The sequence below is a fragment of the Prinia subflava genome (genome assembly GCF_021018805.1).
Source record: "Prinia subflava isolate CZ2003 ecotype Zambia chromosome W unlocalized genomic scaffold, Cam_Psub_1.2 scaffold_32_NEW, whole genome shotgun sequence".
In the NCBI taxonomy this organism is placed as follows: Eukaryota; Metazoa; Chordata; class Aves; order Passeriformes; family Cisticolidae; genus Prinia; species Prinia subflava.
In genome coordinates, this window is record NW_026960609.1 from 139197 (window position 1) to 153726 (window position 14530).

Below are 14530 nucleotides of genomic sequence, written 5' to 3' on the forward strand. Positions count from 1 at the left end.
TACAATGTAGCTACACTGAGTCAAATGTTCTTGCAGGTAGCTGAGGCAACTGCTGGTATAATAGTAATATACATTTTTACACTGTCTCCTGTGTGTTTTTAACTCTAGGTATTCTGACAGTTTTTCACACATATGTTTTCTTCTGTAGAAAGTGGCAGAAAGTGAATTTGGTTTTTGAGGGAGTAGATGCAGTAGCACAGATCCTGCTCAACAATGTCACTCTAGGGAGAACAGACAACATGTTCAACAGATATGTAAGTAATGTGTTTATTTCTGAAGGTGCTTCTGTTTTTCTTCAAAGCCCTTTTGTTCTGAGCCCTTCCAGTGCATTCAAGTACCCATAAAAGTAGGTGCTTGGATGCAGAAAGTGTTGACATGAAGACTGCATGTGTAATCAGGTGAATGTTAGAAAGGGAAGTGTACTTACCTTTCCACTAGCAACAGGGTCATATCTAGAGAATGTGCCTTGTCCTAAATGAGAGGACCAATGCCAGAAGATCAATTCAGCTAATAATATGTCTTGATTCTTGGAATCTGTCCCAGCTCCAAGAAAACGTAAGCTTAAATCTGTTTTATTAGCTGTAAATCTGCTTACTAATTGGTATTAGAGTGGTTTACATGTCAATACTGCAATGAAAATGCACGTATTGTAAAGCCTGTGTGTTTTCATGCTTTTGGTTTTTAAAGAGGTGTATTTTTAATATGGTACTTGGGATAACATTGTCATGCTTTTTTGAGCTTTGCTTATTTTAGCATGTGAGTATTCATTATGGAATGATCTTGAGAAAGGCAAAACCATTCAAACTAATTTTATAGCTTTAAAATATGAAATTATTCTGATATTACCATAAGGATCAATCCTTGCTTTTATCTTAAAAGAATAAAAAAATCTGAAGAGTTAAAGGAAGAATGATAGTGGAATAACTGAATTACAAATGAATTCTGGTGTCTCCATTTCTCAGCATTTACCATTCTGGCAGGTTTTATTGCAGAGGAGTTGGACTGAGGCATAAGACATTCTGCCACCTGGGTCTATGTAACCTAGGACAAACCACTTAGTTTCTCATTGACTTAGTTTTTCCATCAGTAAAATAAAAAAATTCTTAGAGCTTTTATGAAATTGTAATTATTTACTGTTTGGAGAGTATCTAAAGGTTTGTCAGTAGCAGGCTCTGTAAAGTTAGGAAGTGGTATTATTTTGTCCATATTTCTGCAACTTCATTTTGTATCAGATTGCAAAAGCAGGGCCTCTATTAATTACATGGAAGATGGACTGAGCAACGCAGAGCACAACCAATGTGGTGAAATCATACGTTCTCCTCTTTATTCCCCAAAATGTCTGGTTAAATACAGTTTCAGATAATTTACAGTTACAGGTGTTTTCTAATTGGTATTCAGCGTGAAAAGGAATGCAAACAATCTCAATTTAGGGTAGCTACCATAATTTCACTATAACTATCCTATCTAATGCATAAACACACCTCAATCTAAATTTTAACTGCGCCACAGACTTATCTACTTCTACACAGGCCCAAACCTGGGGCCCATTTTGGGATAGCTCAGTTCTCGTTCCAAAATACCTCATGTCCATGTTCTCTAAGAAATTCTGTTACAAGATTGTAACAATTCATGAAATGGCCTTCACTGTAAAACCAGAGTGTACTGCATTAATTTGAGTCTGAGGTTACAGTGACCCAGGCTTGTGCCTTGTTCACCTGTTCAGCATGGCAACATCTGCAGGAAGGACTCTCTCTGAAGGCTCTGGATTGGGGAATGCTATTTGCTTTCTAATATCCTGATGTATGCTACAGAAATAAGTGATTTTATCTGGGCTGCTCCCAAATTAGAAAAAATTACCAAGACTTGACTTTTCAAAAATGTGCACTCTGAGGAATAAATGGGTATTAGCCATTAGAACCATACCTGTGATAGCACAGGGTAATTCTGAAATGGAGCATTTCTCCTTTTCTTCAGCCACACTGAAGGGGATTTTGTGACCTGGTGAGGAAGCCCCCAAATGCTTCATTTGGAGCAGGCATAGAATGTGTGTGTACATTTGGGGGATGAGAATGCAGCTCATTTCATTTTGGGGCATGAACTACAGCTTTTCAGCATCCATAGACAAGGCAGCTCAGCGCCTTGTGGTAGATGAGCTGGCAGCACAGTGTGAGCTGGAAGCACTCCTATATGGATCAGCTTTCTGAGGTGCAATAAGGTGTCTTGTCAAAGATACACGAGTTCTGGATGAGGAAGGAGGGTAAAGATTCTCTTACTGTCCTTGTCCTTCATGCACTTCTGTGTGCAAGCACAGTGCTGCAGCCTGCAACGAGAGCTTGGTGTGAGGAAAGTGGTTTACCAAGAAACATCTCCTTCAATCTGGAACATTCCTGTGTATTTTCTTTTTTTCAGTTTACAAAGTATCTTGTCCTTCAAAACCAGAGCATACTGAGACTGTATTTCAAAAGCTTTTGAATAATATATGTATGGTATTAAAATCTCCCTGTAATAGTGATTATAGATCTCATATATAAATGTCAGCACTGTAATGGTTTTGTTCTGTTTTGTGCTAGAGGTTTGATATTACCAGCCTGATCCAGGAGGTCAATTTTGTTGAAGTCCGTTTCTTGTCAGCCATTTCATACACAGCAGAGCAGATGTCACAAAGCACACAGCATTCCCCCAGCGTGCTCTCCACCTGTGCAGAAAGGAGAGGGCCATGTTAATTTCATCAGAAAGGTAGGAGCAGGATTGTCTTGTCTCTGGCTTCAGGCTGGGAAAGAGGAATGCACCACAAGCTGTCCTTACAGTTGTATTCTGAAACCCGCAATGTTGTTTTATAAGTAGGGCATATTTTTCATTGCAGCTTCCTTCTCCCATCCCCCCCTAGAAACCTGTAATCTTGTATATTGACAATACAAGAGGCATGAGAAGGCCAGGCTTCATATCTAAGTGATAAGAATGTTTAAAAGGCTGTTTTCATCAGTCAGCAAGGAGAGTTGCTACTAAGAGGGCAGGATAGCATTGGGAAATGTGTAATCATTGCATTTTGATCCACTGGGTGTGTTTAGCAACGTATGCTGACAATAGAGTTCACTATTGCAAATACCAGTGTGTATTGCCAAGGCTGTAAAAAGCGCATCCAAGCAGCTTTGTGTTTGCTGTTGCTCATGTGCTGTGCTATTTATACTGGGCAGCTCTGGCATGTCCCAAGAAGTGTTATCTAACAGGGGACATGTTTTGATTAGTGTTGCGAAGCGTGACTTATATGTACATATTCAATGAAAAAACAGTGTAATATTGTCTTGGGTTATGTAACAAAAAAAATGTGTATTCCATTTCATCTGTTGAAACGAGTTGGGGAGATGTTTTTTTTTTTCCTTATCTCTTGTAACTCCAGGGGGAGGGGGGCAGATGCTTTCTGATAATAGGCCAGCTGTTAAAACCAGGTGGGGCAGTGTTTCTTATCTTTTCCACCACTGTCCACGGGGGGGGGGATATCTTCTGTCAATGGGCCATTAAGGCTCACCAATGACAACACATTCCATTATCCCATTGTGAGATGCTCCTCCCAGTGAGGGGGGAGCCAACCATTTCCACCAAGATAAAAACTGAGCTGTAGGAACACCAAGCAGCCTGCTTTCCACTGGATTCTCGGAGGAAGACTGGACCCATCTTGCCAGCACTGGACCCTTTTTTTCTACAGGATCATCTCTACTCCATAGAACATCTGTTACTCCAAGAAGACTTATTTGGACTGCTTCCAACACCATGACAACAGGGTGTCAGGTCATATCTCTGACTCTCTCAGGGTTTTCTAGGACTTTGTTTGTTTGCTTGTTTGTTTTTGTTGTTTTTTTTTTTTTTGTACTACTGCAGTTGTATTTTTAATATTCCTAGTAAAGAACTGTTATTGCTATTCCCATATTTTAGCTTGAAAGCCCCTAATTTCAAAATTGTAATAATTTGGAGGGAGAGGGTTTACACTCTCCATTCCAAGGAGAGCTCCAACTTTCCCTGACAGATACCTGTCTTGCCAAACCAAGACAAATACAAAGGAATGAAACTCAGAAACTTTGATTTAAGATATGGCTTCCTTGCTGTTAAAACTTTACTTGGCAAACTATAATTTGAGCAGCATCTCATGTATTTCTGATAGCTTTGTAGCAGATAGAGGCAATGTCTAGATGATCTTTTCTAATTTGTCTTTTTGGGTGGTTTTGCACATTTTTCTCCACTTAAGTGCCTTTCTTGTTAATTATTTTCAAACTTTATTAGAAAGTCCCTCTAGAGTCTCCTCAAAAATGACTAGCATCCTGTAATTTTAAACCTGGATATAATTTCCTTTAGAATTTATTAATGTAAAAATGGACTCCATGTTGTCCTGGAAAGATCCTTTAGGATTAAGATGCTGTCTGTATTTCTGCTTGCTGCTACTTTTATTTTCTCTACATTTTAGAAAGTTTTCTTAGTTTTTCTAAGCCCACTGTGTTTCTCAGAAATCAGTGTGAGGGGAGGCTTGGAAGGAATAAGGGACTTAGTTGTGTTCTTATTTATAGAGCAAAAGAGACCTGGAATGATTTTATGCTTCACTGAACTATACCTTTAAATTTTTAAGAAAATACCCTAGTGCTTTTTCCTCAAATGAACTTTTGACTGTACTTGGAAGCTGCTCAAGAAATTTCCAGAAACATTCTGAGTATATGGCAACAGCAGCAGCTATGTATTTAAAAGTAAACAAACATACTAGGACATTGCTATAAGCTGGCTGCTTCCCATCTGAAAGTAATGGAGAGCTATTTACACTTTTCAGGTACAATATTAAGTGCAGTAAACTTATCTAAATCTGAGTAGGACTTTGTGACAGAACACAAGCCTGTTGCTGCTAATGTACTCCAGTGATACAGGCGTGTTGTTCTTGTGACTGTTTCTGATAGCAGTCTCTGCAGTATTTTTAGTGAGACCTGCCAATCTGTCAGTGATTTATTTGTTTATTTTTTATAAAGGGAAAATGACTTTCAATTGGACATGTTTTCTAAGAATATGTTATCCCTGGTTTTCTGTTTGAAATATGTGCAGTGTTTGTTTCCTGGAAGGCTGTTTTGCAATTTGAGAGACAGGGAGGCTGACTGACAACGCAGGGGATAGGCCAAGCTTGTGCAATGTGGTTTGCCCAAATTAGTATGCCTTGGCTGTAAGTTATTAGTCTCTAAATTTAGAACTGTGTGTCACTGTACAAGACTTGAGGAGATCTATTGTATTTGCTTTGGGGGCTGGGGCTGTGTGAAACTTGGAGGGCAGTTGAATAGATGTTGTCAAGGGATTTGTTAAGTAGAGGTCTGACCAGGTTTGAAAACAGCTAAATGGAAATTGGTGTACGTACTTCTCTGCCTGACCAGCATTTTATAATTCTGACAGTTATTCTGATGTTAGTACCAGAACTAAGCTACTTCTCAACCATGTTTTGTTCCCTTTTTGTATAAGAGAACCATGAAAAGGAGAGAAACAGTGAACATGACTGAACTACACAAATACACATATCCATTTCTTTCCTTGTATTACTCTGTGCTGTTAAAACTAAAAATAGGAGATAAACAATTTCATATATGATTTTTAATTTGATACTGTTATTCTAGAATGCTGTAACATCCCTGTCAGTTTTCTGCTTAGTTTGTCTTTTAGGTATATAATTAAATAAAGACATTACAAACTAAAATAATTCACAGCTGAATTGAGAGTAATCTCCTGGATTTTTTTTTTTTTATCTTTACTGTTTGGGGTTTTTTTGGCATTTTTTTAAGTGATATGCTAAGTGTTGTTTTGCTCTTTAGGTAAGACAAAATTTCTCCGTATGTGCACGTTTAATACAAAATTTAATTTTATATAAAACGGGTAGTAGCAGCAAAGTTCTGGTTGAGAAATAAGAAAAAAATACTGTAGGCTCTTCTGGATTTATGGAAACTGGAAAAATTCTTTCAGTGCATGTCAATATTTTATTCACAGAGAGCAAATGTCTTATTTATGGCACAGCATCAATGTCTGTGTGAAAAACAGGCAGTTGTAGCATAATCATTCTGTTTTCCAGGAGCAGTGTTCCTGTAGTTGGGATTGGGGACCTTCTTTTCCCACTCAAGGAATCTGGAAAGATGTTAGGATTGAGGCCTATAACCATTATCACCTGATTTACTTTTCTATTACTCCTTTCTTTGGTAAGTCTCTTGTTTCTTCTTTTTATTGGTTTCACCTTTAGAATACAAACCATTTTATTGTTAAGCCAAATTAACCGTCAGTTTAGGAAATGTTGTATGGGGTTTTTTATGACTGTGTGTAGTTCTTTCCACAGCACACCTTTATTAGGAATTGAAACAGTACTTCAGTACAAACAATAACTGTTAAAAGTATTAGAATTCAGAATCATTTTTTGCCTGAAGTCCCCGAATAAGTGCAGAAATAAATGTAGTATAATTGAGATTAGCACCTGTTCTCCAGTTGTTAAAATTTTCCTTTCTATTGGCATGTGTTTTCACGAAGATTCCCTGTAAGTATGTCTCACTTTTGTCTCACTTGCATTTAAAACAAAGCTGCTATGGGAATTTGGTTTTGTGTTGGAAGGAACAATGCACAGTGAGCAGAATTCAAAAAGTGCCGAATTTTCAGGACACAACATGAAGTCTGAGAGAGAAAAGCAGTCGTGCTATGCAAGGATAATTGTTAAAGATGCAATTGGAGAGGATAACCTTCGGCATTCTTGCTACCTAACTTACCAAACTGGTTTCCTCTCTTGCAGTGGTCTCTGATTTTCCTATCCTTTGTCCTGAAGATCATTGCAGCTGTGCAAAAGTAGTTAATTTTCCTTTGAAACTTTCTGTAAATGGTGTTATGCCCCGTTGTAGACCACCCACATACTTTTTTTCACTGACTGTTGAGCAGAGTCTTCAATGGATTAAAGGCTAGCACGTGGGTCCTCTGCACTGGGGTGAATTTTGGCTCTTGGGAATAGATTTGTTGTGTATGTATAAAAGAGGAAGACACCACTCCATGGCTGCTTTTAAAGTGTCCTGAAATAGCTGCAGGTCTTAGCTAGAATTAACATAACTGGAATTTCCATGGGAAGCTGTTCCCCGGAACGCAGTAATCAACAACACGGAGGCAGAGTCTTCAGTGAAAGCTGCTCCCCACCGAGAAAAGAGGGGCCAGCCTGTTTATTCTTTTCCTTTTATAATTTTGTGGGTCTGGGAGCACATTGGCTCCTGGGGTTACTACCCCTTCACCCCACATGCCAGACCAACTGTCAACCAACATTATTTTCAGGTGGGAAATATGTAAGCAAAGGACAGTGAACAAAACCAAGAAGGGTTGTTTATGTTCCAAAGCGTGAGAAAGTGAAAGACTGACCCTTAATATCGCAACAGTAGCTAAAGAACTGACTCCATCTTACAAGCAAGTAGAAGGCTTTAAAAAATCTCAGAAAAAACAGGGCAACATCTCACCCTTTTTAACTTTACAAAAAGAAAAACAGAAAAAAGAAAAATGAACAAATTTACAAAAGGCATATATACAAATTCAACCATTTTCTGTGGAGGAATCATCAGTGACCACTTGCATCATCAGCATCTGAGTCATCACTTGAGGATTCATCCACCTGGCAACCTTCAAGTTGATCACGGCCTCCACCTCGCCTGTTAGCCGAATTCTGCCTCTGCGGTCGCAGGTCAGGACGGACACACTTCGAGGGTACCCAACGTGCCCCAGTATCTGTGGACACACACGCATACCCACGCCCCATAGCTATCAGGTCATAGGGACCTTCCCACTGCTTGGTGACTAAGTTTTGGACCCGAACCTTTGCTCGAGGCTGATGCGCGTCATCCGAAGCCTGCAACGAGAGGTGATGATTCAAAATCACAGGGTTATTTGAGTTCTGCGGCACTGTGAGGTGGTTGATGGTGTACAAAGCCTTTGCCAACCGACTGTGCGGGGTTTCGCCCTGCATCCCCTGCTTTTGTTTCTGAAGAACACGCTTGAGTGTCCCATGAGCGCGTTCTACGATTGCTTGCCCCGTTGGAGAATGAGGGATGCCAAAGTTGTGTGACACACCCCACAACTGCAGGAACTGCCGTACCTGTTGAGAGGCATAAGCAGGACCATTGTCGGTTTTCACCGCAGAAGGTATGCCAAGAATGGCAAAGGCCTGCCTCCAGTGGGCAATGACATCGCGGGCTTTCTCTCCAGTGTGAGCCGAAGCCCACATCGCAGAGGAGAATGTGTCCACCGTGACATGCACATACTTGAGCCGGCCAAACTCGGCGACCTGGGTGACATCGGTCTGCCAAAGCTCCAAGGCCTTAAGGCCCCTGGGGTTAACCCCTGCCGGCAATGGCACACCAAGAGCGTGACAGTCATCGCATGACTCGACAATCTCACGAGCCTCAGTGGCCGTCAGTTGGAACTGCTTCTGCAGCGTATGCGCATTTTGGTGGAAAAACCCATGCGATGCCTTGGCCTGCGCAAGTGTGTCAGGCTGAGGAGCTACCCACGCTGGGTTAGCCAACTTGTCAGCCCTTGCGTTACCTTCTGCAACAAACCCTGGCAAATTAGTGTGGCTTCGTACATGCAGAACATAATAGGGATGAACCCTGGACTGAATCGCACACCACAGGGCCTTCAGTAAATGAAACAAGGCAGGATTACTGACCTCCTTCAAAACTGAATAACCCAATCGCTGTGCGATGTCGGCAACGTAGGCGGAATCCGTGATCAAATTGAAGGGTGTCTGGGAAAATTTTTCAAATGCCATGACGGCATCCCTTAGTTCAACTAGTTGGGCTGACCCGTCCTCATGGCCTTCCAAAACCTGCCACTCAGATCCATCCTTCCAGGTAACAATGGCTTTTCCTGTTTTCCCTGAACCGTCAGTGAAGACAGTGGGTCCTTGCACTGGCTCTTGGCTGTTTTTGGGTCGTAATGAAATTCGAGTATTTTTTGCCACTTGCAGTAGCTTGTGGCTGGGCAGATGATAAGTGATCTGCCCTGAAAAACCCTCTAAAGCACTTTGCAGCGAAACGTTGTTCGCATAGCTCCAATCAAATTCCTCCCTCTGAACCGGGAGTATGATTCTTGAGGGATCTGCACCCATCAATTGCAAACAGCGTTGCCGGCACTTGATTATCAAGTGCGCAATCAATTCAAACAACGCAGTTGCCGTCTTGTGCGGCTGATGAGGCAGGAAGACCCATTCCAAGATGTGCAGAGGATCAGTCCAATCATCGTTCCATTGACCAATGATACCTGTAGGATGTAAATCAGGAGTGGTGATGAACACAGTGACATCAATGGAAGGTTCAATACGGTACACCTGGCGGGCCGAAACAGCTTGCTGCACCTCCTCCAGCACTTTTTGTGCCTCAGGGGTCAATTTACGAGGTGACTTTAAATCAGTGTCCCCTTTCAACAATTCAAACAAGGGAGACAGTTGTGCGGTGGTCAGTCCCAAGTACGGACGTAACCAAGTGATGACACCAACCAGCTTCTGAGCATCATTCAGTGTCTTTACTGATTGCACAAACTGCACCTCCTGGTGACCGATAGTCCGTTCCAGAATTTTGACACCCAAATATTTCCAGGGAGGTTGCTGTTGTACCTTTTCTGGAGCCACCTGCAGTCCATGTGAATGCAGAGCATTCAATAACTGAGGCTGTATCCTCAGCAGCTCATCCTGGGTGGGCGCAGCCACCAAAATGTCATCCATATAATGATAGATGTGAGCATCAGGAAACTGCTTGCGGACTCCAGACAAGGCATGGGCCACGTACCGCTGGCATAATACCGGTGAATTTCGCATTCCTTGAGGCAGAAACTTCCATTGATATCTCTGCGCAGGTTCAGCATTGTTTATTGCAGGTACCGTGAATGCAAATTTTTGTCTGTCATTGGGATGCAGAGGGATCGTAAAAAAACAATCCTTCAGATCCACAATGAGGACCGGCCAGTCCGCGGGAAGCATGGTAGGCGATGGCATGCCCGCCTGCAATGTCCCCATGCCTTCCATCACGGCATTGATTTTTCAGAGGTCTTGTAGCAACCTCCATTTCCCAGACTTCTTTTTGATACAAAACACAGGAGTGTTCCAGGGACTGGTAGATGGTTCCAGATGCCCCTGGTCCAACTGCTCCTGAACAAGTTCACGAAGGGCGACTAGCTTGTCATGAGAGAGGGGCCACTGATTCTCCCAGATGGGTTTGTCCACCAGCCACCGTAAAGGAGGCGTGGGACACTCTGCGCCCTTCATCACAGTGGCCCCCATTAAAAATCCGTGGTGATTCGCACCCCCCACGCGGCCAAAACATCCCTCCCCCAGAGGTTCCTAGGAGTGTTCATAACATGAGGCCAAACCATGGCCGTCTGTCCCTCCGGGTTGGTAACGATAACGGGATTCTGGCTCACGTAGCTTTGTGTCGTTCCTCCTATGCCCGTCACAGGTGTCTGCACCAGGCTCAAAGGCCACTGTGGGGGCCAAGCTGCCAGGGAGAGAATCGTAACATCGGCCCCAGGGTCCAGGAGGGCGGGAAGTTGAATCTCCGGCGGCGTTGCACCAGCCATGGACACAGTACACACCATCTCAGGACGGTCTTTGGTCAGGGCAACGGTCCAGTGCACTTGAGGTGGCCCAGTAGACCAGAAACCGCCGTCACCTCGTGACCGGTCCTCTGTCCTGGAAACAGAAGACTTAAAAGGAACAAGTTGAGCAATTCGTGTGCCTTTTGGGATAGTCAGAGGGGGGGTAGGTGTGGAGACCATCGCGTGAATCTGCCCGGAAAAATCGGCATCGATCAGCCCCAGGTGCACAATGATACCCTGAATGGTGGCACTGGACCTCCCCATCAGGAAGGCACTCATGCCATCACCCAACAGACCAAAGGCATCCAGGGGAACCTTGTGTATTTTGTCCGAACCAATTACGACAGACTCGGCTGTGCAGACATCAACTCCTGCTGAACCGCGGGTGCTGGCTGCAAGCCTGCCGAGCAGATCTCCATTGGTTCGGGATGAGGCTGAGGCATTTGTGTTGGCACGTGCCTCACCTTCGCGCTCCGTGTTGCATTTCCCGAACTGATCAACGAACGACCATTCACGTGCACTGTTGCCTTACACGCGTCTGCAGCGTGATTCGGCCTTCCACATCGTGCACAAAAGAACAAGACAGCCGTAGGCTTCTGCGCCTTTCTGCCCTGTTTCCTCCTGGCCCAAGCACCCCTTTGCTGCCACTGCACACCGTGGGGAGTGATCCAAGCGGGCTGTGCAGCAGCAGCCGCAGTCGGCTGCATGGCTGCAGCCACAGCAGCCATCTTGTGGCTGGGAGGGGTCACCCTCGCACAGGCCTGAACCATCCGTGGCATCGGTGGATCCCCAGGAAGTGCTTCCATGATCCCCCTACACACAGCATTGCAGTTGTTTTGAGCAAGCAACGGAAGCATGAGCTTCCTAGCCGCAGGATCACTCACCTGCCTTTCAACAGCAGCAGTCAGTCTTCCCGCAAAGCGGAGAAAAGGCTCATCAGCTCCCTGGACAATTTTTACAAAGGACTCTTCTGGAGTAGCCATCTGTATTGTCTGGACCAGGGCTGCCATGCCTGTTTCCTGGCACTGCTCCTGGACCAAGGGCTGAAAACCAACCTGCCCATCGGCCCTGGCATAATTGCCTGTTCCCAGCAGCATATCAGTATTAACTGTATGCCTAGGATCGGCCGGATCCAGTGTCGTGTTCCGTTCCACCACTCTGGCCGCCAGCTGAGTCCACATGTCCTCAAAGCAGTCATACTCAACTGGTGGAAAGAGGGTCCGAGCTATGGTTCTTATGTCAAATGGTATTAAAAGATTTGCGTTGAAAAACCGGAGGATCTGCATCACCTCGGCCGACCCCAGACCATACTTCCTGACTGCATCACGCAGCTCTGCCAAGGCCTGCCAAGCCAAGGGTTGATGGGTGTTATGAGTAACATCCTGAAGGACAGGGAAGGCCTGAAGACCCCCGGATGAAGCAGCAGAGCCTGCCACATCCTGCCCTGTGGGTCCCACAGGGTTAGAGGCAGGCACTCGGCTAGGGACTGGCTGAACACCCGACGCTGCAGGTCCAGCAGCAGCATCAGCAGCAATACCAACAGGGCTGGAGTACACATCTTCAACCCCCAATGAGTCTTGCGCACCAGCACAATCACCCACTTGTTCGGACTTAGCTCTCACTTCCCCCCAAAACCGCTTGCGGTCTCTCGGGCGTACTGCCACCTGACAGGGGGGGAGTGTCCACCAGGCTGTGGAGGAAGAACCAACAGTGCGGGGCCCTTTACTTCTATCAAAGACCGGCCGCATCCCGGCCGTGTCCCCGCTGGCGCTGAACTTAAACACCCCGGCGTCCGAAGCCGCCGCGGCGCTCGCAGCGGGAACGGGAGGGGGAGCGGGGCCAGCCGCCGACGCCGGACCCGCCCCAGCCCCCGCGGGGCTGGAGCCCGCCTGCAGCGCCGCGGCACCGGCCGCCGGGGACCGCTCCAAGGGCTCCGCGGCACGCACGCATCCCGGCAAAGCCTCACCGCCCGGGATCGATTCGGGCGGAGACGGCAGCAGCAGCTCAGCCGCCGCCGGGGCTGTCCCACCTGCCGCCGGCAACCCGGCGGAGCCGGCCGTTGCCACAGCTGGCATGGGCAGAGGAGGGCCTGGGACCGCCCCCAGAAGGGTCCCAGCGGGCGGGCGGACACCCACAGCAGGCACAGTCGTCCCCGCGGGGAGCGGGGCTGTGCGCCCGCCCGCCGGGGCGGGGTCCAGCGAAAAACCGACCGGGGCCCCGCCTCCGGGGGCGTCCACACCCCCCGCGCCCTCAGCAGGCGGGGCGGGTGGAGAAGTGGCCAGCGCAGCACCCCCCGGGGCGAGCCCGGACGCTGGAGCGGGCTGTGCCGCTCCAGCCGGCTTCACCGGGCACGCAATGGGCGTGCCACAGCATGGACACCACACCGTGACTGAATCCCGGTCAAAGAGCTCTGGGGGCCGCGCTCCCGGGTCGCCGTCCCCCTCCAACGCCGGAAAGGCATGGAGGAGGGGCTCCTCCGTCCCTGGTGCAGGTACAGGCGGGACCAGCCCCGGGCTTGCCGGGGCCCCGCCCCCCTGCTGCCCGAGCAGCTCGGAGGGGTCCGGGGCTCGCCCCGCCCCCCGGAGATCCACACCGAAGCCCGGGGGAGAAAGACCCCCCGGCGCAGCGACCGGAGAGGGAGGGGTTGAGATTTCCTCCCTTGGGAGCTGAAGTCCGGCCTCAGACAATACTTCCCGGTCTGACAGAATGACCTCGCCGTCCCCCAGCTCCCCGCCCCATTTCAGGATGGGGGAAACAGCCCGCGAGCTCTACGAGCTGGGAGGGCTTGACCTGAACGCAGCCCTCTCAAACAGCTTCCATTTCATCAAAAGGCGTGCTACTTCCACATCATATTCCGTGTCGACCGCTTCCATGAGGCATTCTCCCAGGAGGGACCACGCCTCTGGACGGAGCACCTTATCTGGTGTGGGAAAGAACCCACGCCCTCTGCCCCACTCGTACAAACGCTGAAGCTCCTGCCGAGACACCCGAGCGTGTTTCCGCTCCAACAAATCCCCCCAAAACTCCAACTCCTCGGAGTCCTGCATACTGCATGGGAGTAGACACTGGCACCGGTGTAGCGCAAAGCAATTTGTCTAAAAAAAAACCACCGCACAACAGGGAGGGAGGGAAAGGAAAGATCTCACCAAACGACTTCTCACACAGACGGGGTCACCAGCTGTTGCCCGGAACGCAATAATCAACAACACGGAGGCAGAGTCTTCAGTGAAAGCTGCTCCCCACCGAGAAAAGAGGGGCCAGCCTGTTTATTCTTTTCCTTTTATAATTTTGTGGGTCTGGGAGCACATTGGCTCCTGGGGTTACTACCCCTTCACCCCACATGCCAGACCAACTGTCAACCAACATTATTTTCAGGTGGGAAATATGTAAGCAAAGGACAGTGAACAAAACCAAGAAGGGTTGTTTATGTTCCAAAGCGTGAGAAAGTGAAAGACTGACCCTTAATATCGCAACAGTAGCTAAAGAACTGACTCCATCTTACAAGCAAGTAGAAGGCTTTAAAAAATCTCAGAAAACCCAGGGCAACAGGAAGCCCCAGCACGGACTGTGTGCTTTCTAAAATTCAGTTACTGTAAAAATCTTTTCTGGTCCCTTCCACATTCCCACGACTCCACCTTCTAGTAGGTATAGTCTTGCTCTCTGGATAAGTGGAGAGAGCAAACCTCTTTATTCAGCAGAGAGTGGCTTGGAACCAGAACAAGAGCTTATTAGTATTCAAACCTAATAATGTTTGAAAGAGTAAATGAACAACCTGAATTTAAGCTGCATACATACTTTTATTGTTCATCAGATTTAGCGTCATAGCCTTTTGACCACTGAGTCTGTAAAAGATGAATTTTCTTGGTTTCTCTGCCTAGACCCCATGGCTCATGCAGTTAAGAATGGGTTGGAATTT

The 14530-nt window shown here is 46.7% G+C and overlaps 1 pseudogene; it reads left to right on the top strand.

Annotated features, from left to right (window-relative positions):
* LOC134565056 (beta-mannosidase-like) overlaps positions 1 to 6279 on the top strand; it is a 45177-nt pseudogene extending 38898 nt beyond the window's left edge.
* Positions 6280 to 14530: the final 8251 nt, after the last annotated feature.